General features: G+C 49.2%; 1 long non-coding RNA gene across 5 annotated transcripts in view; it reads left to right on the forward strand.

Moving 5' to 3' along the window:
- Positions 1 to 26,426, forward strand: part of LOC118149467 (uncharacterized) — a 128,651-nt gene that overhangs the window by 37,226 nt on the left and 64,999 nt on the right. For 2 of the 5 annotated variants that reach the window (XR_004736944.3, XR_004736943.3), the window contains exon 7: positions 18,167 to 24,919. The exons of the other annotated variants lie outside the window; for them this stretch is intronic. This is a non-coding gene — a long non-coding RNA (uncharacterized LOC118149467). Of the gene's footprint in view, positions 1 to 18,166; positions 24,920 to 26,426 lie in introns of those variants that run through there. 5 annotated transcript variants of the gene reach the window in all.

Here is a 26,426-nt window from a genome sequence, read left to right on the forward strand (position 1 = left end):
CCTGCAGGGCTTTCAGGGAGTCCTGAGGGGTGGAAGTGAGCCTAGCCTCAGGGAGGAGAGAGGAAGGACGCCCGGGGAATCTGGAAGGGTGAGAAGGAATTAGCCAGGCAGGGGCAGGGGCAGGGAAAGCAGTGTGACAGGGATGAGGATCTGGGGGATGCACTTTGTTCAGAACGGCTGGAGGGAAATGCCTGAGGGGCCCTGGCGCTAGATGACTGGAGAGTTTACATCTTATCTGGAATCAACTGGAGCTTTAGAAAGTTACCCTGGAAAGGTGGGGTCTGCCTTTTGGATTACTCACAGTGGGCATGGAGTGGAGACTGAATCAAAGGTGAGACAGGGAGCAGAGAGGCTGGGGTGGAGACCGGGATGTGACAGGTGGGGGTCCGAGGTAGGGGGTGGCCCAGGGTGCAGGTACTACTGGGTTCATCCTGTGACACGAGTTAGCAGGCTCTGCACACCCAGCTGGGGGAAGCTGCCATGTGACTGAGATCCCAAGCTGTCTGCTCCAAACATGCTCGCTGCTCTTTCTTGTGTCTTAAGTCCAAGGGGATTTATTTTCTCACCTCTCTTCCCAGCAGATGGTCTGATTACACTGCTCACTTTGAAGGGAAAATCTCTGCAACCAACTGAATCCTGGGTCTGTTGGTGCCATTTTTTCCTCTGCAGGAAAACTAGACCCGAGGAAGAACATAGCTGGGTAGAGCTGGCTCCATGACCCACCTGTGACAGGGTACTCAGTGGAGGGGTGTGCCACCAGGCCCCTGTGGATCCCCACAAAACACCTACCTCATACCGGGGCTCTGCTTGCAGAATGAGGTTTATTTTCTTAGTGACCTAACAAAGGCAGCTGGGAGTGGAGATTATAAAACCATCACTAACACATTTCAGATAGCAAGGCTATGGTTCTGGAGTGAGTACGGACTGGGCTGCCTCCCACCTCAGTGCAGGTAACTGAGAGCTGATGGCACATTTTTACTGTTGCTTAGGGAGTTAGGGTCTACTCGGAGTGAGAAACCAAGCCTGGCTTAGGAGAGTCTGCAGGTTAGAAAGGGCTGAGAAAGGGAAGGAAAGCAGAGGCCAGGTGATAGGACGGAGGAGCAGGCTGGAGGAGAGGAGAGGGTGGGGAGCCCTGGATGGAAGCCTGTAACTCCATGCAGAGGTTTTGAAGCTGGACAGACGTGTTTAGAGGAGGGTTGGGGTCCTCTCTAAAGGGTCCTAGAAACCCAGATGGCCCTGTAGTCTAGCTCTTTGAGAAAGATTACACCCCATAATAAAATCCCCAATGGGGACTGTGTTGCTGGCTGGTCCTAGGATGGAGGCAACTCCAGAGAGTTTCTGGGCTGGCGTTTTCAGTGGGCTGTGAGCTAACCCTCCTGGGTGCGGTGGAACCCCTTTTCTTCCCCCAATCTTGGTTGGATCCTGGCTCCCAGGCACCATCTCCAGGCATCTCCATGCAGAGAAAGGGTGCCTTCCTTCACATGGCAGTGAGGCTGGTCTCTTCCCTGCCTCCTGCACTGGCACACAAGACACCTGATGACTGGGGGCTGTGTTTCTCTTTCCGGATGGCCTGCCTCTCAGCCTGGGGGCAGAAGACAGGGACAAAGGGGAAGGGGAGAAAGACACAGCTGAGATCATTTCCCTCTGCATGTATACATTTCTTCCTTTGGATAAAGATTGAGGCAAAGTCAATTAAATGCAAGAGTCAGTATGGTTGGGTGAGAAATTAAACAAAAAATCAGACTATGTGAGCGTTACATCTCTTGTAGGAATATTAATTCCACTTGGTGGTGGTATTTGGGCTGGGTAGCGGGTCTGATCATTTGGAGGCCTGCAAGATTGCTTATTCATAGTGCAATTCCTGTCTCAGCCATTTATAAAACAGTTTCTGAGTCTTCTTGCCCAGGTCACTATTGTAAATGAGAAGTTATTCCCGAAGGATCTTATCTAGAACAATAAATGGATAAAATTATTGAATTTATTAACATCTAAATTAAAAAGTCTGAAAAACTGAGTTCTAATTAATCAGCTTGCAAACAGCTACCCCCAAGGATAAGATAACAGACCCTTTAGCAACAGCTCATGGTTTGAGACATTTTTTTTTTAAACAATAATAATAATTTCACAGCAGCTCATATCCAAGGAGTTCAAAGCTGTTCCACAAATGTTAATTATTTAATGACTTTCTGAAACTGAAGCAGATAATTACTACATTCTTGAGCCCTGTAATGAGGAAATGGCGCTGAGAGGGAAGGGTGAGTGCCTTTGCCCAAGGTTGTAGTCCAGCTTGTCAGAAAGAGACGAGCAGGACGCCGGCAGTTGTCTGACCTTGGTCCTGCTCTGGCCTCAAGCCCTCTGGTCTTTTGGCTCCTGGTCTGAACTCCATGACCAGCCTCCTTCCAGCCCATCCACCCCCATCCTCCTCCTCCATCTTGTTCCCAGTACAGCTCTGTCTTCACACCTGGGGCCCTGTCTTGGGACTGTGCTGTCTCGGACTGTACCATCACCCCTGAGCCTGGGGCCTGCCTGGTGTTCCCCAACCTAGCAGAGACTTGTCCCTGCCCCCAGGTCCCCTGGTACTGCAGCAGGTGAGGATCCCAGGTGCCCAGGTGAGCCGGCCCCTGCATGGTCTCTCTTACCTGCCAGGAAACCTGCCAAGAGCCCCAGGCTGGTTGCAGCCTCTTCCCACAGGCCGCCCAGGGCCTCCCAGCCTCTGACCACCTCTGGCTCGTGTGGCTAGTCTTTTTTTTTTCTTTTAATTGCATTTTAGGTTTTGGGGTACATGTGCAGAACGTGCAAGACAGTTGCATAGGTACACATGTGGCAATGTGTTTTGCTGCCTTCCTCCTCTTCACCCACATTTGGCATTTCTCCCCAGGCTATCCCTCCCCAGCTCCGCCACCCCCCGCTGTCCCTCCCCTATTCCCCCCAATAGACCCCAGTGTGTAGTGCTCCCTTCCTTGTGACCATGTGTTCTCATTGTTCATCACCTGCCTATGAGTGAGAATATGCGGTGTTTCATTTTCTGTTCTTGTGTCAGTTTGCTGAGAATGATGTTCTCCAGATTCATCCATGTCCCTACAAAGGACACGAACTCATCATTTTTGGTTGCTGCATAATATTCCATGGTGTATATGTGCCATATTTTCCCTGTCCAGTCTATCATCGATGGGCATTTGGGTTGGTTCCAGGTCTTTGCTATTGTAAACAGTGCTGCAGTGAACATTCGTGTGCATGTGTCCTTATAGTAGACCGATTTATAGTCCTTTGGATATATACCCAGTAATGGGATTGCTGGGTCAAATGGAATTTCTGTTTCTAGGTCCTTGAGGAATCGTGTGTGGCTAGTCTTTAGAGAGGCTTTTCCTCTCTGCTCCAGCCTGGTTTATTGTCTCTGGGGTCTGACATCCTGGTCTTCTGGGATGTCTTCCTGGAGCCAGGTTCTTCCCTGCAAGGGCATAGGGGTGGGCCTCTCACCTCTCTTGAGGTTTGCTAAGAGCTGGAGGTGCCTCCCCGACCATCAGGGAGAGATGGCAGTGCAAGGCTGGAGACTTCACTGCCCTCCCTTCCTTGGAGCTGACTGGTGAAATCATCATGCAGGGTCCTCAGTCATTCACACACACGGGAGTCCAGCCAACACGGAAAGGTCCACCTTGCACATCCCCTGAAGCATGGCGGGGAAGCTGTGCTCCCTCTAAACAATGGGTCCGGGAGCACTTTCATACTGGATACAGACCTCTGCTCACTGGCCCTCGGTCCGAAAGAAGTAGTAAGAGGCAGGCAAGATTAATCCTATTATGTAGATAGAGAAGGGCAAACATTTTTTGAGTAAGATTGTGTTGGGTGGTTTTATATATGCTGTCTCACTGAGTTCTTTCAACATTAGTTTCTCTCTCTCTCTCTTTTTTTTTAATAAGCAAACCTCTGTTCAGGGGTTAAGAAATGTAGCCAAAGTCACATGGTTACTAAGTGAAAAGCCAAGATTTGAGCCTAGAGTGTCTTCCTCCAAACCTGGGCCCTCCCTGGTGCCTTCTTCAGATGGGGTGTCCTGAGACCTTAAAAAGGGCAAATAGGTCTCTCATAGTATCAGGTCCATGAATCAGGGAGGGTGGGCATGGTGGCTTATATCTATAATCCCAGAGCTTTGGGAGGCTGAGGTGGGAGGATCATTGGAGGCCAGGAGTTTGAGACCAACCTGGGCAAAATGGCAAGATCCTGTCTCTACGAAAATTAAAAACAAACAATAGCGTGGCATGATAGTGCATACCTGTAGTACTGGCTACTTGGGAGGCTGAGGCAGGGTGGTGAGGGCAGGAGGTCCCTTGAGCCCAGGAGTTCAAGGCTACAGTGAGCTGTGATTGTGCCACTGCACTCCAGCCTGGGCTTAAGAGTGAGACCCTGTCTCTATTTTTAAAAAAATGGATGGACGACAAGAAGCCCAGTGCCTTGATGGCCAACTCAACCTTCTGTTCTCTACCCATTCCTGAGGGTGAGGTAGGAACCCATGTGAAGATGACTGATGGTCGCCTTGTAATCCCGCTAACGGTGGGTGGGGTGGGTCAGGAGCAACTTCAAGGGAGGCTCTTTTAATCCCTGTCTGGGTGGTGGTTCTGGCCCCTGGGGGAATGAGAGGTCCCTGGCCTCCCACCTGCGCAGGTGCAGAAGGACAGAACTTTCTGGGTCCTGCTCAGCCTTTATCACAAGCCATCAACTTCCTGCAGTGGGAGTAATTAGGCTCCGGCTCTGTTTGCTGTGAACTAATTAACTCTCCTCCCCTGGAGCCATTCCCAGAGCCTTCATCATCTAAAGAGCTACAGCTCCGAATTGGAGGTTGTGCCAGTGGTGGGAGGAGATGACGCATGAGCAATGGCAGTGATTTCCTCCAGATGAGTTGGAGGAGGGCTGGGGACCAAGCCCACTCATGGCTACAGACCTCTGTTTCAGGGATTGCCCTGGGCAAGATGGGGATTGAAAGGACTTCCTGTTTCTGACTATCACACCTGCTTTCTTAGTGCCCATTCATTCTCTTCTTCATTCATTTACTTGCTCTGTGAACTTGGTGCACTGCTTGACTGGGTCTCAGTTTCCTCATCTTCAAAATGGGACTTCTGTTAGCATGACCTCATAGGGTTGTTGTGGTGATTAAGTGGGATGATGTGTTACACTGTTTAGACAGTGCCTGGCACATAATCAGTGCTCAGTGAGAGTTAGCAATCACTGATATTATTATTGTCAATATTATTAACAACCTCTCAGAACGTCCGTTTCCTCAGCTCTAAAATACGGATGTGCCTACCATGTTTTACAGGGCTGTCGAGGTAGTGAGAGAGAACGTCAGTAAGGCACCTAGAAGGACATTTGGCCAGAGCTGAGTAGATGTAATGGCTTTCATTATTTTCGTTCATTCAGATGCATTCATTAAGTGCAAACTCTTGGGGACACAGAAGTAAGACAAGGTCTTTGGAGACGGGGCAGTAACCATAACTATGTCTATCACTTGAAGCACGGTCCGTGAAGCAAAGGATGGTTTATGCTACATCCATAGATACTCTTTAATGCTACAAATGAATAGGGCCTTGTACCAGGCATAGACCAAGATGAAAATCTCTCTAATGTGGAGTGTGCCCTTCAATTTATAAGTCATTTTCTTATCTATTATCACATTTGACTTTTACATTAACCCAAGTAGTATGTAAACATCATTACCTCCACTTTATCAATAAGGAAACCATGGCCTAGGAGAGAATCATTTTCATTTAGTCATGAGTTGAGGGTGGCTATTACAAACATCACTTTGTAGGGGATCTCTTGGTTTGTTTTTGTCTTTTTGAGACAAGGTCTTGCTTTTACCCAGGCTGGAGTGCAGTGGCACAATCTTAGCTCACTGCAACCTCTGCCTCCAGGGCTCAAGCGATCCTTCCACCTTAGCCTCCTGAGTAGCTGTGACTACAGGTGTGTGCCATTACGCCAGGCTAATGTTTGAATTTTTTGTAGGGATGGGGTTTTATCATGTTGCTCAGGCTGGTCTCAAGCTCCTGAGCTCAAAGAATCCATCTGCTTTGGTTTCCCAAAGTGTTGAGATTACAGTAGTGAGACAAGACACCCAACCCCCTTTGTTATCTATAAAAATATTATGCACCCTAACCCACCCTCCAGCTGGGAGGCAGAACCTCTGAGAGTTGCCTATGATGGGCAGGGAAGGGGAGAGAAAAGGCTCTGATCGATTGAGTGAGTGATTGGCTCTGATTGATTGGTTGATTCATTCATTTGCTCATTCATTCTCTCAACAACTAATTGTTGAGGACCAACATGTTGCAAGCTCTCGGAGGTCCCCTGGGCCAGCTGGTATCTCTCAAGTTGTTCCAGGCATGAGAAATAAGGCTGGGGCTTAAATTTGCTGGTAGAAAGAACTAGACAGGGAGAAGTTTGGGTTTGAGGGCTTACAAAATTTCCATCTTCCTCCTGAGGAATCTGGACCCCCTCTATGCCCAATGAGTCACATTCCTTCACAGAGAAAGGAACCATGGTAGACTTTTCATATAAAAATGAATGGTATGATGATTTTCAGGCCAGGCACAGTGGCTTATACCTGTAATCCCAGCACTTTCAGAAGTGGAGGCAAGGGTCACTTGACGTCAGGAGTTTAAGACCAGCCTGAGTAGCCAGGTGAGACCTCATTTCTATTAAAAAAGAAAAGGAACAAAACTAGCTGGGAATGGTGGCAAATGCCTGTAGTCTTAGTTACTTGGGAGGCTGAATCAGGAGGACTGCTTGAGCCTGGGAGGCCAAGACTGCAGTGAGCCGTGACTGTACCACTACACTATATCCTGGGTGACAGAGTAAGACTCTGTCTCTAAAATATATATATTATGCACACACATAGACACATCATGGCTTTCTTTATTTTCTACCAAAATATCAACAGAGGGAGGCGTGTGGGTTAAGATGGGATGATAGAGAGCAGGCTGAGGGGGAAAAGGGGCCCTCTGTGGACTCATGTGATGCTGAGAGCAGAGATCTCACTCAATCCCACCTCTGGGCCTTCGGTCCAGCCCCTTCCCCATTCCTCTGAAAGCCCTTCCTCCTTTTGTCTATCTAAATGATTTCCTTTCAACTTGACATTCTTCAATAAAAGAAAGGAAGAAGAAAAAAAGAAAGAAAGAAAGAAAGAGAGAGAGAGAAAGAAAGAAAGAGAGAGAGAGAGAAAGAAAGAAAGAAAGAAAGAAAGAAAGAAAGAAAGAAAGAAAGAAAGAAAGATAAAGAAAAGAAAAAAAAGAAAAGAAGAAAGAAAGAAATGCTTTCCTTCCCTCCTTGGTTAACACCCACCTCTCTCCCTCATGTGACTTCTTAGACTCTTCTTACCAATACTTGATCTTTCCTTTCTCTGAAATTTTATTTCAGTTGGACTCAGGATTACATCCTCTAAGTCCATTGCCTTTGAATGGGTCACTGTCTACAGCTCATATTTCCCAAGGTTATGAGCTCCTTGTGAGCAGGGCCTTGTCCTAAACCCTTCGGTATGTTCACAACCTCGAGCTGTGAAGAATCTCATCTTCATCCCCAGGAGCCTGCGCTAATGCAGGCCCTCATTGCCTCTTCCCTGGGCCAGGGCAGCAGTGGCTCCCGGCACATCACTTAGCAGGAAGCACCTGCTCCCTGCTTTTCAAATCCTCCCTCAGCTCCTCTCTCCTGCAGACTGAAATTCAAGCACATCTTCTGATCACCAGGCCTCTCCCTGGCCACTGCCCCCATTGAGCACCTGATGATCCAGCCCCAGGGGCCCAAATAAGCAGGCACATTGGCGTTCTCTGTCCAGCTCATTCCTGTTCCTCCATGACTCTGTCTAGAAAAATACTACCAATCTTTTGAGGCTGAACAAAAATGTCACATTGTCATTTCAGAGCACATGCCCCAGGCAGAGTGAATTCCCTCCTTCACACTGATTCCATAGTATGTTTTGTTTTTTTGTGAGATGGAGTCTCACTCTGCTGCCCAGGCTCTAGTGCAATGGTGTGATCTCAGCTCACTGCACCCTCCACCTCCCAGGTTCAAGGGATCCTCCTGTCTCAGCCCCCTAGTAGCTGGGATTATAGGCTCACACCACGATGTCTGGCTAATTTTTGTATTTTCAGTAGAGATGGGGTTTCTTTCGCCACGTTGGCAAAGCTGGTCTCGAACTCCTGACCTCAGGTGATCCATTCACTTCGGCCTTCCAAAATGTTGGAATTAGAGGCGTGAGCCACCGAGACAGGCCACGCTTTCTGTTTTTAAAGCAGCCCATTTCTAGGCTCGTTGGAAGGGGTCTCGGAGCCCTGAGTCCTGGCTCAGTGGGTCCTCTGGGAGCATGAGTTCCATGACCCCCTCGTCCTTCCCTGGTTTGGTACTGAACCCCACATAAGTCTCTTTACAGCTCTTGCCCCACAGCCTGCCCTCACCATTTTACTATTTGTGTCAAGTTGTCACCTTACAGAGATGCTGCCAAGACAAATGAGATAATATGCAAAAGTGCCTTAAGCTCCAGAAGATGGACTGTGTTATTCTGGCTGTAAAGCTCTCTACTGGGGGAGTCAAACCTGATGACACTGAATCTGGAAGGGGGAGAAGAAGGAGGAGGAGGGGAAAGAGGAGAAAGAGGAGAAGGAGGAGGAGAAGGGGAGGAAGAGGGGAAGGAGGAGGAGGGGAAGGAGCAGGCAGGGGAGGAGGAAGAGAAGGAGGAGGGAGAGTCACCAAGAGCACAAGGGCTGAGCTGATCAGGACAAGTCTCTTCTCCTAAACTCACCAACCAGAGACGTCTCTTCTGAGGGTAAGAGGGTGGTGGGCAGAGTGAGGCCAGGGACCTAGCATGGGGCAGGATGCTCCTGGCCTCCAGAAGGGTCCATTGCCACCTGTTGGGTGACTTGGCCAGCTAGCACTTGAAATCTGCCCTGTGGAGGTATGAATGACAAATTTAAGCAGCTAGGCCTCTTTAGTGGGGCTCGTGGAGGATGGATCCTTTTCGGAGCAGCATGGGTGGGCGTGTTTACCTGAAGCAGCATTCCCTGGTCTCTCTGGAAACCATGCTTCTTAGAAACAAAGAACAGCTCTGGCACATGGTGTGATTCACTGCCACCCTTTGTCCCTCCACTCATGCAGGGTGCCAAGGATATGCTCTTGATTGCATGAGTAACTTGTTTTCCCCTCCAAGAGAGCTTTCATTTTCTCCCAGTCCGACTTAGTCATTACTTATTTGGGGAGGAGGAAGAGAAGGAGGAGGAGGTGGGTGACTGAGGAGGAGGTGGGTGACTGAGAAGACCCTCGAGGCCTTGGAGGAGGGGGAGGAGGAAGAGAAGGAGGAGGAGGTGGGTGACTGAGCAGACCCTCGAGGCCTTGGAGGAGGGGGAGGAGGAAGAGAAGGAGGAGGAGGTGGGTGACTGAGCAGACCCTCGAGGCCTTGGAGGAGGGGGAGGAGGAAGAGAAGGAGGAGGAGGTGGGTGACTGAGCAGACCCTGGAGGCCTTGGAGGAGGGGGAGGAGGAAGAGAAGGAGGAGGAGGTGGGTGACTGAGCAGACCCTCGAGGCCTTGGAGGAGGGGGAGGAGGAAGAGAAGGAGGAGGAGGTGGGTGACTGAGCAGACCCTCGAGGCCTTGGAGGAGGGGGAGGAGGAAGTGAAGGAGGAGGAGGTGGGTGACTGAGCAGACCCTCGAGGCCTTGGAGGAGGGGGAGGAGGAAGAGAAGGAGGAGGAGGTGGGTGACTGAGCAGACCCTCGAGAGGCCTTGGAGGAGGGGGAGGAGGAAGAGAAGGAGGAGGAGGTGGGTGACTGAGCAGACCCTCGAGGCCTTGGAGGAGGGGCAGGAGGAAGAGAAGGAGGAGGAGGTGGGTGACTGAGCAGACCCTCGAGGCCTTGGAGGAGGGGGAGGAGGAAGAGAAGGAGGAGGAGGTGGGTGACTGAGCAGACCCTCGAGAGGCCTTGGAGGAGGGGGAGGAGGAAGAGAAGGAGGAGGAGGTGGGTGACTGAGCAGACCCTCGAGGCCTTGGAGGAGGGGCAGGAGGAAGAGAAGGAGGAGGAGGTGGGTGACTGAGCAGACCCTCGAGGCCTTGGAGGAGGGGACACTTTCTTCCTTGCAGCTTGCACAGCTGGCAGCAGGACCCTGTAAAAATGAGGGGAGGGCGCAGAGTGCATGTGAGAGGCCTTCGTGGGTTTTTCTCCTGACCTGAGCACCCGCTTCCTGCCTCCGTCTCCCTTCTAATGCTCTCACTGAGAAGTTCCCAGCTCTTTCTTCACTTTACCTGGGGACTGCCTCCTCTAGGAAGACGACCCTGATGCCCCCTGCCCATCATTTCCCGCATCTCTAATTCCCATGGCACAGGATTGCTGTCAGCTTTCCCCCAGGATCTAGGGAGGGCAGGAACTCTCACTCCTCATTGTATGCCCAGGGCCTGATGCAGACCTGGAAATGCCTGTTGACTGACTGTCAGAGCCTAGGCAGGCACACGCTTAGCCCCACAGGCAATTTGCTCTGTGGTCTTTGGGGGAAATGAGGAAACTGTCCACCAAGGTCTTTTCCTTTTCATCTCCTAGCATGGCTGCCTTGTCTGGGATGCTTGATTTTGTTTGGAGACCTGAGAGAGTGTCAGGGTTTCTAGCACCCTCTGGATGCCCAGGGCCGGTCCTCATTGTCCACTGCTTCCCCCTTCCCTGCCAGCCTTTACAGACCCTTTGCCCTGCACCTCATGCCCCTCTGAAAGGCTGGCAAGCCTGGCCCCAGTGGCTGCTTCAGATGTTACTCATGAGGGCTCCAGGAGCCTTGAGCCAGGCCCTTTCGGCCACCCTAGCACAGTCACACATCACAGCCGCCTTGTCTTTGGCAGATGGTGATCTCTTTTTTTTTTTTTTTTTTTTTTGCTCTCTTTAATCGTGGTGAAATACCCATAACATAAAACTGATCATCTTAACCATTTTTATGTGCACGGTTCACCTGCACTGATTATATTCACATTGTTGTCCAGCCATGACCTCCCTTAATTTCCAGAACTTTTTCGTTTTCACTAAAGTGAAACCCATTAAACCCCAATTCCCTGTTTCCTCCTCCCCCAGCCCCTGGCAACCACTATGTACTTTCTGCCACTATGAATTTGTGGCTGCTGCTTTTAATGGTACAAAAGTACTTAAGGGCAGTGTGAGCCTGGGTCAGGGTACTGACCACCCGTACCACCTGGAGAGTGGCACCAAGCCCTGTTCTGCTTAAGATGTGAGCTTGATTTTGACACTTTTGGATGGGAGAGCCCAGAGCAGAACCCAGGTTCATTTCATTCTAAACCCATGTTCAAAACTCCAAAGAGTCAATCTTGAATAGGGGTTGTATTAGTCTGTTCGTGTTGCTCTAAAGGAATACCTAAGGCTGGGTAATTTTTAAAGAAAAGAGTTTTATTTGGCTCATATGGCTTCAGCATCTGCTTGGCTTCTGGTGAAGCCTCAGAACGCTTTTACTCATGGTGAAGGCAAAGGGGGGCATGTGCGACATATGGTGACAGAGGGAGCAAGAGATGGGAGGAGGTGCCAGCTCTTTCAACAACTAGCTCTTGCCTGAACTAACAGAGCAGGAACTCACTCATTTTTGAGAAGAGGGCACCAAGACACTGAACGAAGGGTCTAAACACCTCCCATGAGGCCCCACCTCTATCATTTCAACATGAGGCCCAGAGAGGGCAAGTGCCTTGCCCTAGGACATACTTTCTGTAAATGGTAGAGGTGGGATCCTGACCTTGCCCGTCTCACCCCAGTTACGGGCTTATCCCAGTTTTACCAACACCAAAGGCATTTCAGGAACCTTGTTAGAAGAGAGCAGGGTGGCTGTAGAAAATTGCGACCTTTGGAGTCCCTTGAATCATTCATCCTTAATGGTTTATTCATGAGACCAGTTGTGTCCATGGACACCCAGGCTTCATGTTTTCTTTCCTCCTTGCTGAGGGTTTATTTATTACAAATGAATGTTGAGAGTGAGTTCTCCCAGGGGCGGTGCAGGTAATACCGCTATAGCCTGAGGCCACTAGGCTCTCCAACCTAGCCCTGGCTCTTGGAGGAATAACTATACTAGCTCACTTTCATTAAGCACCTTCCGTCCGCCAGGCACTGGTTTACCCATGTAATCTCAACTAATCTTCACAATTGTCTTAGGTTGGGTTTTTTAGAAGCAGATTTAAGATGAAGAGTCTTATGCAAGTGGCCTGCTAAGTGAGTGCTAACAGGAGAAATTGACATGAAAGTGAGAGAAGCCGGAAACAACTGGTGAGGTCAGGCACAGAGGAGCCCCATCTGGAGTCTTGCCTCAGCTCCACCGGACCGGGCATTCTATAGCCTGGGTGATACCTCGGAGTTGCCCTGCCTTGAAGCAAGGGCTTTGGTTCCTCTTATTAGTTAGTGGGTGGGCAGGGTGTGGGGCTAGGGGCTTACTTCTCAGGAATCCCCGGGTGAATTGGCTTAAGGAGGCAAAGACTATTTTCCACAGAAGGGTGCAGCTGAGTGCTGTTAGCAGCCCAGACTGAGAAAGGGTGTGTTGGTGGGCCTTCACTGGCATCTTCTGAACCATCTTCTCAGGTATGTTCTAATACCATCTCCATATTATAGAGGAAGAATGAGGCCCAGGGAGAGCAAGTGCCTGGTCCTAGGACACACTTTCTGTAAATGGTAGAGGCGGGATCCTGGCCCTGCCTGTCTTACTCGTCACCTGCTTGCCCCAGCCTTACTTCAGGCTCTCCCCAGTCACCAGCTCCTGCGCTGCTAGAGACAGGAGGCTTCATTCCAGGAGCTGTGGCTGATCCTGAGAGGACTTCTGTCTGCCTGGCTTTGGCTTTTGCACTGCATTAATAGCTGATAAACCCACAAATCCCCAGGGCTTAACATGGTAGGAATTTCTTTTTTGTTTACATGAAGTCCAATTAGTGGTGGGGGAGGAATTGGTGTCCCACAGTCATTCAGGGCCCCAGGCTGGTGGGGTCTGTCCTCCTCCAAGCATGGCCCCCGTGGAAGCCCTGGGCATTAATATCCAGCCAGCAGGTGAGGCAAATGAGAGCATGGAGGACTATGCAGGAGGCTTTGAAGGCCAAGCCAGGAAGCGGGGAACACCAATTCTACCTTCATTCCGTAGGTCAGAGCCCAGTCACTGTCTCCTCTGAGATGCAAAGGGGACTTGATAATGTGGTCTCCAACTGGGCAGCCTCAACTCTGCAGAGTGGAGGGAGATCCTCAAACAGGTGGCCCACAGCTCCCAACTTGGCTTCGTGTTGTCCCCAACTTGTCCCACATCTGATGCAGCATCATTGTCTGCGGTAATACCTGGAGTTCGTCTTCTCGTGCCAAGAAACGTTGTCTCTTGCAAGAGAGGGGGCACCTGAATGGGACTTCTGGCCCGCAGCAGAGTGCATCGGATTTTATAGACAGGCTTGAGGAAGCGCTGTCTGATTTACGGGTGGCCCACAGATTGGCTGGACCAGGTGTGACTTTGCATAGCGTGCCGGGAAGCTGGCCACCCCACTCTAATCTTATGATGCAAATCGGCTTTCCACTTGGCTGGTGCCATGTTGTCTGCTTCTTACTGTACGTGTAGCTGGCAAAGAGAAGGGGAGAGGGAGCCGCCATGTTGGCCGTGCCTAGCGCCAGGTAGCACCTTTTCTACTGGCAAAACTGCCGGCATTTGCTGGTGCAAGCTTCTAACTTGCTTGTCTATGTCTGCAGCTCGATTTTACAGGTTGCTCTTTGTTAGAAAAGAAAATGATTGCTGGGTGCAGTGGCTCATGCCTGTAATCCCAGCACTTTGGGAGGCCGAGGCAGGTGGATCATGAGGTCAGGACTTGGAGATCAGCCTGGCCAACATAGCGAAACCCCATCTCTACTAAAAATGAGAAAATTAGCCAGGTGTGGTGATATGCTCCTATAGCCCCAGCTACTTGAGAGGCTGAGGCCAGAGAATCGATTGAACCTGGGAGGCGGAGGTTGCAGTGAGCTGAGACCATGCCATTACACTCCATCCTGGGTGACAGAGTGAGACCCCATCTCAAAAAAAAAAAAGGAAAGAAAACGATTTTGGGGCTGCTTTTCATTAAAGGAAAAACCTTACAGAGGACTTCCTTACCCTCGCTGTCTGCCTCAATTATTTCTTTTTAACTCCTTTATCACTTCCTTGGTCCTGGGGGGTCAGCTTGGGCTGAATTTGTCTGTCATTCCTTGTCTCTAGCCTCTATCCCCAAGCTGCTGAGTGTTCTTGTACTAGCAGCTGCCCTGGGGTGTATCTTCAGGGCTGTTCTCAGGGTGGCACCTGGTCCCTGGAGCATTGTTTTTGTCCACTTCGAGGAGGTGGGTGGGGGTGTGAGTGAGGCCGAGGCTGCTGGGGGCTGGGAAACCTGGCTGACTTCCCCATTAGCACTTTTTCAGAGAAGCCAAGTCAGACCCAGACAGAGTGACGATTTGGGAAAGGATTCTAAAATCCTAATACTAAACAGAGTCTGCATCTCAGTAATCCAACGGATGTCCTTGGACCTACTTAGTTCCTCTAAAAGCGTGTCCTAAGCCAGGCCCAGGTGATACAGAGGTTAGAACCCCCATGGTTGAACTCACAGCCCAGTAAGAGGACAGAAACGATGGCCCACAGTGATATCACAGCACACACAGCCTCATGATGGGAGGAGGCCCCTGGGGCAGGGGGGGCCTCTACCTGAGACTGGAGGAGTCGGGGATGGCTTCCCAGAGGAGGCGAGGCCAAGGTCTTTGCAGACCCCACCTTGAGGGCTGATTAGGAGCTGTCCAACAGAGATTTTGAGAGCAGGATGGATAGTGGGTGGGAGCCTGTTGAGCACAGGGAATGGATAGGATCAACGGTTGAGTGGCTGTGTGATACAGGAGAAATAAGCAGTCCACTCATGGGAGACCTCAAAGGCTGTGCTCAGGTGTGGGCTTCCTCCTGAGGGCTGTGGGGAGTCACTGAAGGATTGCTCAGGAAGAAACCTGCCCAGGTTTGTGTTCTGACTGTCAGGTGGAGGATGGTGAGGAAGGTGCGGCATTACTCTATGTGAGAAATAGGGACCTGAATTTAGGCAGTGGCTGTTGGGACAGAGTGGAGTGGGTGGACTGCAGAGATATTTAGGGTAGAATGGGTGAGGGTGGGAGGGTGGGATTAGGGAAGAGTGGGCATGATCCCCGGTTTTCTGGCTTGGGGGCTGGTAAATGGAGCCATTCACTGACAGGGACAAAGGCCATACATCCCAGGGTGGCAGGGAGGCACTCAGTGCAGCGGGGAAGGCACTGGCATGCAGCACCAAGGCCTGGCTTCTAGTGCCCCATTTTCCCTTTAGGAGCCAAATGGCCTTAGGAGAGCCATTAAGCTTTCAGTGCCTCAGTTTACTGATCTGCAAAATGGCACCTATATTTGCCTTCCCCCAGGGAAATGTGAGGATCAAATAAAATATGTGAATGAAAGTGTCTTGAAAACCACAAGCAATTCATGAATATAGGGAGTTAATGCAAAAAGAAGTGGCCACAGGAGAAGCCACAGATCTGACAGCTAAGAAGTCACTGCAGATCCCATCTGAACTATGTCTGAGCCAGCCCTGGTCTCAGAGCTCCCCAGAAAACATTCCAGCATGCTGAGACCTGAGCACAGAGGCCTTGCTGGGAGACGGATCACTGGAGCCATCCTACTGTTGCTGCTGCTTGCAGGCATGTCCCATGTGGTGCTTCTGGGTGGGAGGTGGAATGACCTTTTCTCTAATAGGCTCCATGGGCTTTGCAGACCCCACTGGCTTGTCAATTAGTGGGTTCTGAAGACAGCAATGTTGCAGCCTCTGCCATGAGCTGCAGCCCTCTGGCTGCCTGGGGAAACTTGCTTGGCTCAGCCAAGGGCTCTGGGGCCATGACCCTCTGGATTTAGATTCCCGTGAGCACATTCCTCCCTTGCCTTTGAGAAGCGTCTGTTTGCAGAGGCCCATAGCTCCCCCTCCTTTTCTCTACAAAAAATGTTAAGCAAACATTTAGGGAATAAGGGCTTGATAATGATGAGAGTAAACATTGAAGAATACCAGCTATTATAAGACATAAGTGTTTTTAAAAAAAGGAGAAAAAGAAAAATAAATGGAAAAATGCTGCTTTCCCTGAACAGGCCACTGTGTGGAAGAATGGTAGAGGCTCAGCCTTTCTCACACCTTCTCATTTTGGGCCACAGCTCCCAGACCTAGGCCTGCAGAAGGCTCTTAAAGAGCTCCAGCGCCCGGGTGTTTTCAGTTCAAATGAGGACTTTTCTCCCTGGAATCTTAGAAAAGCAGGATGGGTAGACCACCAAGACCAGAGAAGACCAGTTCTGCTGAGCTCCAGATGGTGTGGAGCATCAGGCTACATGTGTCCTGAGAAACAGATAAGGAGAGAAGGCCTGGGAGGCGGAGATGGGGCCACCCTTGGGCAGCCTCCTGAGACTGCACCATGCAATCCAAAGTCTGGTAAGATGTGAAGGATTGGCTGGGCACTCAGCACTTCGGGAGGCCGAAGCAGAAAGATCACTTGTGCCCAGGAGTTCGAGACCAACCTGAGCAACATGGCAAGACCCCATCTCTACAAAAAAATACAAGAATTAGGCAGGCATGATGGGTACATGCCTGTAGTCCCAGCTACTTGGGAGGCTGAGGCAGGATTGCTTGAGTCCAAGAGTTGGAGGCTGCAGGGAGCTATGATGACATCACTGCACTCCAGCCTGGGTGGCAGCGTGAGACCCTGTCTGGAAAGCCAACAATGTGAAGCATTGCCCTCCAGGAAGAGATCTTTACTCCTCTCCTCCCCAACACACACATACGCCACTAACTCCCTGCACACTGAGCTAAAGGAAGAGCCTGCTGAGAGCTCCATGTCTGGTAGGCCATTCAGTCACCCCTTAGCTTTATGGAGGTACAACTGATATACAAAAAACTACAAGAAATTAATGTATCCAATTTAGGGAGTGTATATGTACATACTTATGTTACCCATACCACAATCAAGATAATAAACATAGCTATTACCTCCAGAAATTTCCCGGGGTTCCTTTTTTCCAGTGCATGCTAAGAACCCTTATCATGAGATCCCCTCTTCTAACACATTTTAGGTGCAAAATACAGCAGTCCCTCCTTATCTGCCATATTGCTTTTTGTGGTTTCAATTACTCACAGTTAACCGTAGTCTGAAAATATTAAATAAAAAATTCCAGAGATAAACAGTTCATAAGTTTTAAATAGTGCACCCTTTCATTGTGCTTCCGAGTAGCATGATGAAATCTGATCATCTGCTCCATCCCACCTGCGACACGAATCATTGCTTTGTCCAGTGTCCTCACGCCGTCTACACCATCTGCCCGTTAGTCACTTAGTGACCATCTTGGTTATGAGATCATCTGTCTTGGTATCACAGTGCTTGCATTCAAGCAATCCTTATTTTACTTCATGAAGTCCCCAAAGGGCAAGAGTAGCGAAGCTGGCATATCGTTATACTTGTTTCATTTCATTATTATCTTTGTTAATCTCTTACTGTTCCTAACTTACAAAGTAAACTTTGTAACACATACAGATATATAGAAAAAACCAATATATATCTATATCTATATCTATATCTATATCTATATCTATATCTATATCTATATCTATATCATCTATATCTATATCTATATCTACACACATATATGTGTGTGTATATACCCGTCCTGACTCTTTCTGGCTGTCAGCTCCCGTCACTTACTGTCTCAGACCTTAGCTTCCTTACCTACTGTGTAGGTTGTTGTGAGGGTAGATGAGTGGATCATGGACTGGCTTGGCTGGGGCATGATACATGCTCGGTAATAAGATATGCTCAGCATAATACAAAATACATGCTCAGTAAGTGCCAGCTGCTCTTAGGCCCCTTCTCTTCTCCCTACCCCAGGCCAGGATCCCCAGGCCGAGAGCCAGCGGTGGCCTTATCCCTGAGGTACACTTTCTTGGAATATGGGCTCGCCAGGCTCACTGCAAAGTGAGGCTCCCTGGGCTCCAAGTTTGATTTGGTATCCTTCCAAACTGTTTCCTAGCACCCCATAAGATTCAGAAAGGTTAATGACTTCCAGGAAGCCTCTTTACCTCCCGTGGGAAGCCACTGTCAGTTCGTAGAACAGCTTTAGAAAAGATGCATTTCATTAAATTTCAGAGCTTGGAAGGGACCTTTAGAAACCATTTTCGGCACCACAGGCCTCTCCAGCAGGAACTGACTCCAGATGGGCCAATCAGCCTCGGAAAGAGAACAAGTGTGCTGCGGAATAGATGCCACATCCAGAAAAGCGGGAGAGAAGGATGTCGTGCCTGGTGACATTTGCTCTCCAGGAAGGTTTGATGAACTTTCGCTGGGCATAGACTGAATTAGCTAAAGGGTTGGAAATTTGGGGGCTTTTGGTTCTTGTTGAGTTCCCTGGGGAGTTGAGCTTGGGAAAGTTGGACATGGAGGTGGAGGTTTCATGATGGAACTGTTTAGGAAACTTTTTAAAAACTCACATCCTCCCCATCCCCCATCAGTGTATCTCAGAACCTTCACTGTGGGGAGCGTGTGCTGTGCAAAACCTTCCAGGTGATTCTATACACTTCCTTGCCTCTGGCCAAGAAGCACAGGCCTAGGCCAAGGACAGAGAGTAGGCAGCCTGCACTAATGACATCACAGCACAGCCCTGCCTGATAAACCAGAACATGGGAAAAGGAGACCCCATATTTGTGTCCTTTACAGTTGACCCATTCTTTTCACAGATGTCCCTTCATTTGCTGTCCAAGTTTACACTCAGGTAGTCAGGGCTGGCCTATCTCCATTTTGCAAATGGGAAAGTTGAGGCCCCGCTAGGACGAGTGCATGCTGTGAAAAGGAAGAACCAAAGGAGGAATCCAGCTCTTCTGAGCCAAATGGCGGTGGTCTCAGTCCTGGGTATACTGAGGGTGTGACCAGTGGCACTGTGGCCATTGTCCAAGTGGAGGTGGGGAGACTTTAACATGTGCTTAAAAAAGCATTTCTTCAGCTCCTTTGTCAAACTCCCATGAAAAGCCCCTCGTTTCTTTGATGTCATTGGAGCTGAGCTGTCATAGTTCTCTTACAATCGTTTCTGAGCAGGTAGCCTCCAACCGTCGTGGAGCGAGCGGAGCTTCTCAACTTTCCTGGCAAGGGCTGAGTGGTGAGATGGATGTTCACACACATTGTTCTTTGGTTTGATTGTAGCCCAGAAGTCTAGTAGGAATAATTAAAGCTAGCTCCCAACTGGGGATCAGGCACAGATGATGGACTGGGTTCCCCAAGCTGGATGACTTGGAAGAGGAGGTGGCAGTGAGTGGGGCAAAGATCTGGTGAGTGGAGCAGTCTAGGCACCAAGGTCTGGTGCTCAAGGGAACCACATTCCAGGTATGGTGGGAGGCTGGCCCGACCATCCTTACTCTGCCCTCTCATGGTGCCTGGAGCCAGGAAGGTGAGAGCTGTCCCTCATTACCCAATATTCCTTCTGAAGGAGGTGGTCATGAGAAGGGGACAGAACTTTTCTGCAGGCCAGAGGTCGGGCAGGAAGTGGTGAGGTTGGCAGACTGGAGGCAGTCTGAAATCGCCTGGTCACTGGGCACACATGGGCCTGGTTAGACTCCCATGGGCATCTGAGTATGGGAGTTTTGGACAGGAGATAAAGGCAGCAGCTTTCTTATCTGTGAGCCCTCTCTACTCTCCTGCCCACCTTGCCTGGGGCTTCTAGATGCAGTGACTCGATTGTACACCACCTGAGAAAACACTGGAATCTCTGCTAATCAAACAGCGATGTTGGTCAGTGCTATAGATATGACTTTGATAGACACCAGTGTGAAGCCTGCATGCATCTGCATTACATTCCTTTGGGAAGGATTTGTTGCAGGTTTTCAGGCCATTTCTGTTGGTGGGACCTTATTTGTCTCCATAGGCTGATGAAGCCTGGGGAGAATGGGGGCTGCAGACAAGGAAGCTGGTGCCCTGCTTGGGAGGTGATTTGCTGAAGCCCACGGTAGTGAACGTTAGGGTGCACCCTTCAGATGCTCCACCCAGGACTGAGGCTCTCATCTCCCAGTCACTGGGAATGTTGCCTCCTGGCTGGCTCGCATCTGAGTCCTTTCTGGGAATTGCCCTCAGTCAAAGAGAGCCCAGCCAAGAGCATGTTCCCTTCCTGGAATAGCCAGACTCATTCACCCAACAAAGATGTTGGGCCAAGAACACTGCCCAATAACCTGCTAAGCTCTATCTAAGAGCCTATTTCCCAGGAGCCTGAGCTATGCAGCTCCCAGCCTGTGGGCTTTGCCTCACTGCATGCTTCCTGCATAGGAGGAGAGACAGTGAACAGAGCCGAGCCCTACTGCCAACCTCCGGACCCTTAGATTTGAGCTGTGCCCTGAGCACTCCTTCAGAGCCTTGGCGATATGTGTAAAAAATGGAAGAAGTCCCTGGAGAGAGTGTGCTGCAGTTACCAGGAGCCTGTTTGCTGTGTATCCTCAGCCCCCTGCGGTGCTTGTGAAAAAATGGAGACAGCAGAGTCTAGTCTAACCTGCAGACACTTTGGCTCTTTATTTACCCAGATGTCCAGTGGTATCACAGGAACAAGCCACAGTAGGCCTCACTTCTAGCCAGAGAGCAGGTTTTGCAAAGATTTGTATACTGTTCGGCCCTTTGTAGGAGTCAGGGATCTCTGGAGAAGCAGAGTCAATGGGATGCTGATAGGAGAGGGAGATTTCCTTTAAGGAGTGGCTTCCGTGATAGTAGAGGCAGCTGGCAAGTCCAGAATTTGCAGCATGGGCCTGCAGGCTGGAGGCCCAGGGGAGAGCCGATGTTGCAGCCGACAATCGGCTGGGGTTACTCCCTCTTCCCTGGGAGAGGTCAGTCTTTGTTCTCTTAAGGCCTTCAACAGATTGGATGAAACTCACCCAGAGGGCAATCTGCTTTGCTCAGAGACTACTAATTTAGATTTTAATCTCATTTAAAAACACCTTCATGGCAACATCCAGGTGTGTTTAGCCAACTGTCTGAGTGCCGCTAACATTAACCATTACATCCTCCACAATGTAAAATCTCCATTCATTTCAGTCCTGGGAGACTTCTGTTCTCATTGCCTTAACAGACCACATGCTCCAGAGCCGGCACCATTCTTAACTGGGCATGAATGTCGGCCCTCAGGGATTCTTCTGGGGCCTTACCTTTTCTTGTGCTCGGTGTACATTCTTTGATCTATCACATTTCTATTTACCAGGGGCTTGAGAGTTCATTCTGTGAAGGGCCAGTGAGTAGTGATTTTGGGATATGCAGGCTACATATATCTTCGTTGTATATTCTTCTTTGTTTTGGAACTCTTTGAAAATATACAAACCATCTTAGCTTGCTGCCTATATTAAAACAGGCCAAGGGCTAGATTGGCCTACAAGCTGCAATTTGCCAGCCCTTGATTTAAACTCTTAATATTCCAGGTACATCTGGATGCTTGAAATTCCTGGGCCACTTCACATCGCTAAGTGCCCTCCTCCAAACTCTTCTGAAGCCTGCTTGTTCCGTAGAAACCTAAATAACACAGATGCTGTGAGGACAACTGGAAGAGAAGAGCCTCTCTTTCCAAAGCTCTAATCACCAAAGTTCCCCCAAAAGATGTTTCAAAACTTGTTTTGAGAGAAGGAAAGCTGAAGAGCATGGGGAAGGCATCTCCATCACAAAAGCTTTATGCTGGGAGAACAAAGGGTGAAGAACGTAGACCATCAGCCTCCTTTGCGCCATGATTTTCCAGCACAGTCTCTTCCAATTCTGTTTCATGCTTAGGGTCCCCAACAGAGAGTGCTACCCTGAGTGGCCCCCCAGGCTGGGAGAAGGGGAGCAGCCTGACTATGGCAGCTTCCTCTGGCTGACTAAACGCTGTCCTGGAGCTTGGCACCTGGAAAGGTGCCTGTTAGGTGGGCTGGAGCCACAGGCAGCCAGCAAGACCCCCTCAGCCCCACAGAGAGCCTTCCAGGACTGGAGACATGGATTATGAAAGCTAGCTTTTTGGTGTGTATGTGGAGGGTGAGGGGTGGCAAGGATGAGGGTTTCTACAAACCGCCAGTGAATCAACTTAACTGCATGATCCTTTATGAAAACGTGAACTCTTACCCTGGCAGATGATATTTTAGTGTGTGTGGGCTCCTCCCTGAATGAGAGTTCAATGAGAATGGAAATAGCTCCATTCGTTGTTCCTCTAGTTTTATTTGATCTCTGGTTTTAAAGAACCCCCTTGTCATCACTTGAACTTTCATTCTTGGGATTCCTTTCCTCCCCCTCTGTCCCTCCCTCCCTCTCTCCTTTCTTCCCTCTTTCCTTTCCTTCCTTTCTCCAACAATGATATGGTGAGGCTTTGTGTCCCCACCCAAATCTCCTCTTGAATTGTAATCCCTATAATCCCCACATGCCAAGGGAGAGACCAGGTGGTGGTAACTGAATCATGGGGCAGTTGTTTCCCCCATGCTGTTCTCATGATAGTGAGTGAGTTCTCATGAGATCTGATGGTTTTATAAGGGGCTCTTTTCCCTCTGCTCAGCACTTTTCCTGCTGCCTTGTGAAGAAGGTGCCTTGCTTCCCCTTTGCCTTCTGCTATGATTATAAGTTTCCTGAGGGCTCCCCAGCCATGCGACACTGAGTCAATTAAACCTCTTTCCTTTATAAATTACCCAGTCTTCAGCAGTTCTTTATAGCAGTGTGTGAAAATGGACTAATACAACCCCTTTCATTGTCTGTCATGTACCTGTGATTGCAGGTATTGTGAGATGTAAGGTATTACACCTATCCTCAGGTAGCTCAGGGGAGAGCTTCGGTAAAGCAAATATGGAAGAATCTCTGTTCATTGTGGTCTTCTCTTTCTCACCCAAAGTATTGTGCCTGTGATATTAGTGGGAGAATGCAAATGTACCAAGCACTGGATTAGCTTGGGGACCCCTTCCAGATGGCAGCTGTTGCTACAGGTGGTGTCTGTCCCCACACCTGCTCCCCTTTGTCCTGAGAGGATCCACCTTAGGAGCACCAGGCTGTGCAGGCTAATTGCCCTTCTCCTCACAGGGCCTGGCAGAGCTCGGCAGACAAAGGCTCACCTGCCAAAGAGTCCCCACCCCCTGGCTGAACATATGACCATGTGGCAAAGTCCAACCCTAAAGGGACCTGCCAGAGTGAGGTGCCCCAGAAAACAGGCACCAGGACTGCCAAATACGAAGGGCAATATCTCTCAGAGGTCAGAACAAGAATAATTCTCCAAGACCTTTCCAGAAAGTGTAATCATATATTTCAGAAAAATGCATTGTGTGTTTTATTAGAAGAACACATATTTTGTCCTAAGTTTACTTTTAGATTTGATTAAAAACAGGTTGTTACAGCTGCTGCTGTTTGAATCAATCAGAGGCAAGCCTGTAAACCACTTTTCCCACAGAGACTGTGCCAAGTCTGTTTAGGGTCCCAGAACTGTCCTCTGGGAAACCTGGGGAGTGTATGAGGACTTCTTTTTTTTTTTTTTGTAAATGCCAGCATTGGACTGATCATTCTAGACTTTGTACTTCATTCCTAATTAATGTAAAAATACGTTTTCCAGAATCATTCCATTTTATTACTTTTTCTTTTTGAAGGAGAGCATTTAAACAGGATTCTCTTATGGTAAATCATTCAGATCCATCTAAAGTTCAGGAGAATATTAATAGGTGCTCTGAAAATCATAGAGTGTGTCTTCAGAATTTGCTGCACACAGCGCTATTTTAATTTCTGAGTTAATACAGGTTCTAACTCATGGTAACAATGACTTTATGAAGACAGTCTCTGGATAACAAAGCTATTTTCATCTTTTACTGAATGGTTCAGAAATCGTACTGCTTTAATGTGTTTTTAATATACTTTTTATTTTTTTTGCTCTCTGACTTCTTGAAAAATGTTTTATGAGTGAGGACAGTAAGCCATGTTTGCATGATGGAAAGAAAGAGAGAAATGGCATTGTCATTCATTCACTTACTCATCTCATTTATGTCTTCTTTTTTTTTTAATCAGTAAAATCAGAATAATAACAATAGCTTCCTTATAAGGCTGTCGGAGGCTTAGGGCACCTGCCATGCCAAAGATGACATCTCAGTTTCCATCCTCCAACTTCTTTATTTCTTCTCTTTCCTCCTCTGTAACTAATAAAGAAATGCTATATGCTAGAGATGGAACTATATAAAGGAATGTTAAGTAAATTCCAAGTAAAATAGCAGAAATTTTACAAAGAATGAAAAATGTTACACTATAAACATGGTGGGAGATCCTCGATGTACCCCCTTTTCTTTTTCTTCTTTCTCTGCTCTCAAAAAGAGATCTTGGAGTTTCCTTGGTTTTTCGTAGTTTAATAAGTCCTTTTTGAGGCACTAAAGGATGCCTCTTCCACAACTGAACAGGGTGAAAGTGTTGGGTACCCAGGAGAGTATCTGGGTCTCTCTGTTGAAGAGGGAGAGTGACTTCATCTTTGGAGAAAAAGGTGTTTGCATTTGGAGGCTGTTGGATCCCTGGCAATACTTAGGGTGACCATATTTCCAGGAAAGCCATTGTCCTCTGTGTCTCAAGGCTGGAAGAGGAAAGTTGCTCCACCTCCTGTGTGATGGGTCTTCAGGGAAGGAAGAATGTGAAGATGCATGGATGGAGGCCGGACAGGCTTTGCAGGGGCTCCTAGGAGAGCTGGTCTTAAGGGGATGCTGGGTGTGGACCTGAAGGAGCTGAGCACCAGGGGCCCAGAACTGAAGGAGCCATGGAGCACCAGGTGGGTGCACTCTTCCCTCAGATATGAAGGAAGCCTGAGCCTGGGCAGCAGCCAGCACTGTCTTAGACTCAAAGGACCAGTGTCAGTGGCAGCTGACAGCAAAAAGCAGGGAGGGATATGGGGAGTACTAGGAGAGAGAGTCTGGGCTTCTCATTCATTTGGCCTGTGGGTTGGAGCTGCTTTTATTTTTTATTTGTAAGAAATATACATATGACTTTACTTGCAGCCTCAATTTCAGAGCAGTTCACACTGTTACCTAAGCATACACAGCAGGACGGTGGGGCTTGTTCACACTGTTACCTAAGCATACACAGCAGGACGGTGGGGCTTGTTCACACTGTTACCTAAGCATACGCAGCAGGGCGGTGGGCTTGTTCACACTGTTACCTAAGCATACGCAGCAGGACTGTGGGCTTGTTCACACTGTTACCTAAGCATATGCAGCAGGACTGTGGGGCTTGTTCACACTGTTACCTAAGCATACGCAGCAGGACGGTGGGGCTTGTTCACACTGTTACCTAAGCATACACAGCAGGACTGTGGGCTTCTTCACACTGTTACCTAAGCATATGCAGCAGGACTGTGGGGCTTGTTCACACTGTTACCTAAGCATACGCAGCAGGACGGTGGGGCTTGTTCACACTGTTACCTAAGCATACAGAGCAGGACTGTGGGCTTGTTCACACTGTTACCTAAGCATACGCAGCAGGACTGTGGGCTTGTTCACACTGTTACCTAAGCATACGCAGCAGGACTGTGGGCTTGTTCACACTGTTACCTAAGCATACGCAGCAGGACGGTGGGGCTTGTTCGCACTGTTACCTAAGCATACGCAGCAGGACTGTGGGGCTTGTTCACACTGTTACCTAAGCATACGCAGCAGGACTGTGGGGCTTGTTCACACTGTTACCTGAGCATACGCAGCAGGACTGTGGGATTGTTCACACTGTTACCTGAGCATACGCAGCAGGACTGTGGGCTTGTTCACACTGTTACCTAAGCATACACAGCAGGACTGTGGGGCTTGTTCACACTGTTACCTAAGCATACACAGCAGGACTGTGGGCTTCTTCACACTGTTACCTAAGCATACAGAGCAGGACTGTGGGCTTGTTCACACTGTTACCTAAGCATACAGAGCAGGACTGTGGGCTTGTTCACACTGTTACCTAAGCATACGCAGCAGGACTGTGGGCTTGTTCACACTGTTACCTAAGCATACGCAGCAGGACTGTGGGGCTTGTTCACACTGTTACCTGAGCATACGCAGCAGGACTGGGGGATTGTTCACACTGTTACCTGAGCATACACAGCAGTACTGTGGGCTTGTTCACACTGTTACCTAAGCATACGCAGCAGGACTGTGGGCTTGTTCACACTGTTACCTAAGCATACGCAGCAGGACTGTGGGCTTCTTCACACTGTTACCTAAGCATACAGAGCAGGACTGTGGGCTTGTTCACACTGTTACCTAAGCATACAGAGCAGGGCTGTGGTTACCTAAGCATATGCAGCAGGATGGTGGGGCTTGTTCACACTGTTACCTGAGCATACACAGCAGGACTGTGGGCTTGTTCACACTGTTACCTAAGCATACACAGCAGGACTGTGGGCTTGTTCACACTGTTACCTAAGCATACGCAGCAG

This window comes from Callithrix jacchus, chromosome 19 (genome assembly GCF_049354715.1).
Source record: "Callithrix jacchus isolate 240 chromosome 19, calJac240_pri, whole genome shotgun sequence".
NCBI lineage: Eukaryota > Metazoa > Chordata > Mammalia > Primates > Cebidae > Callithrix > Callithrix jacchus.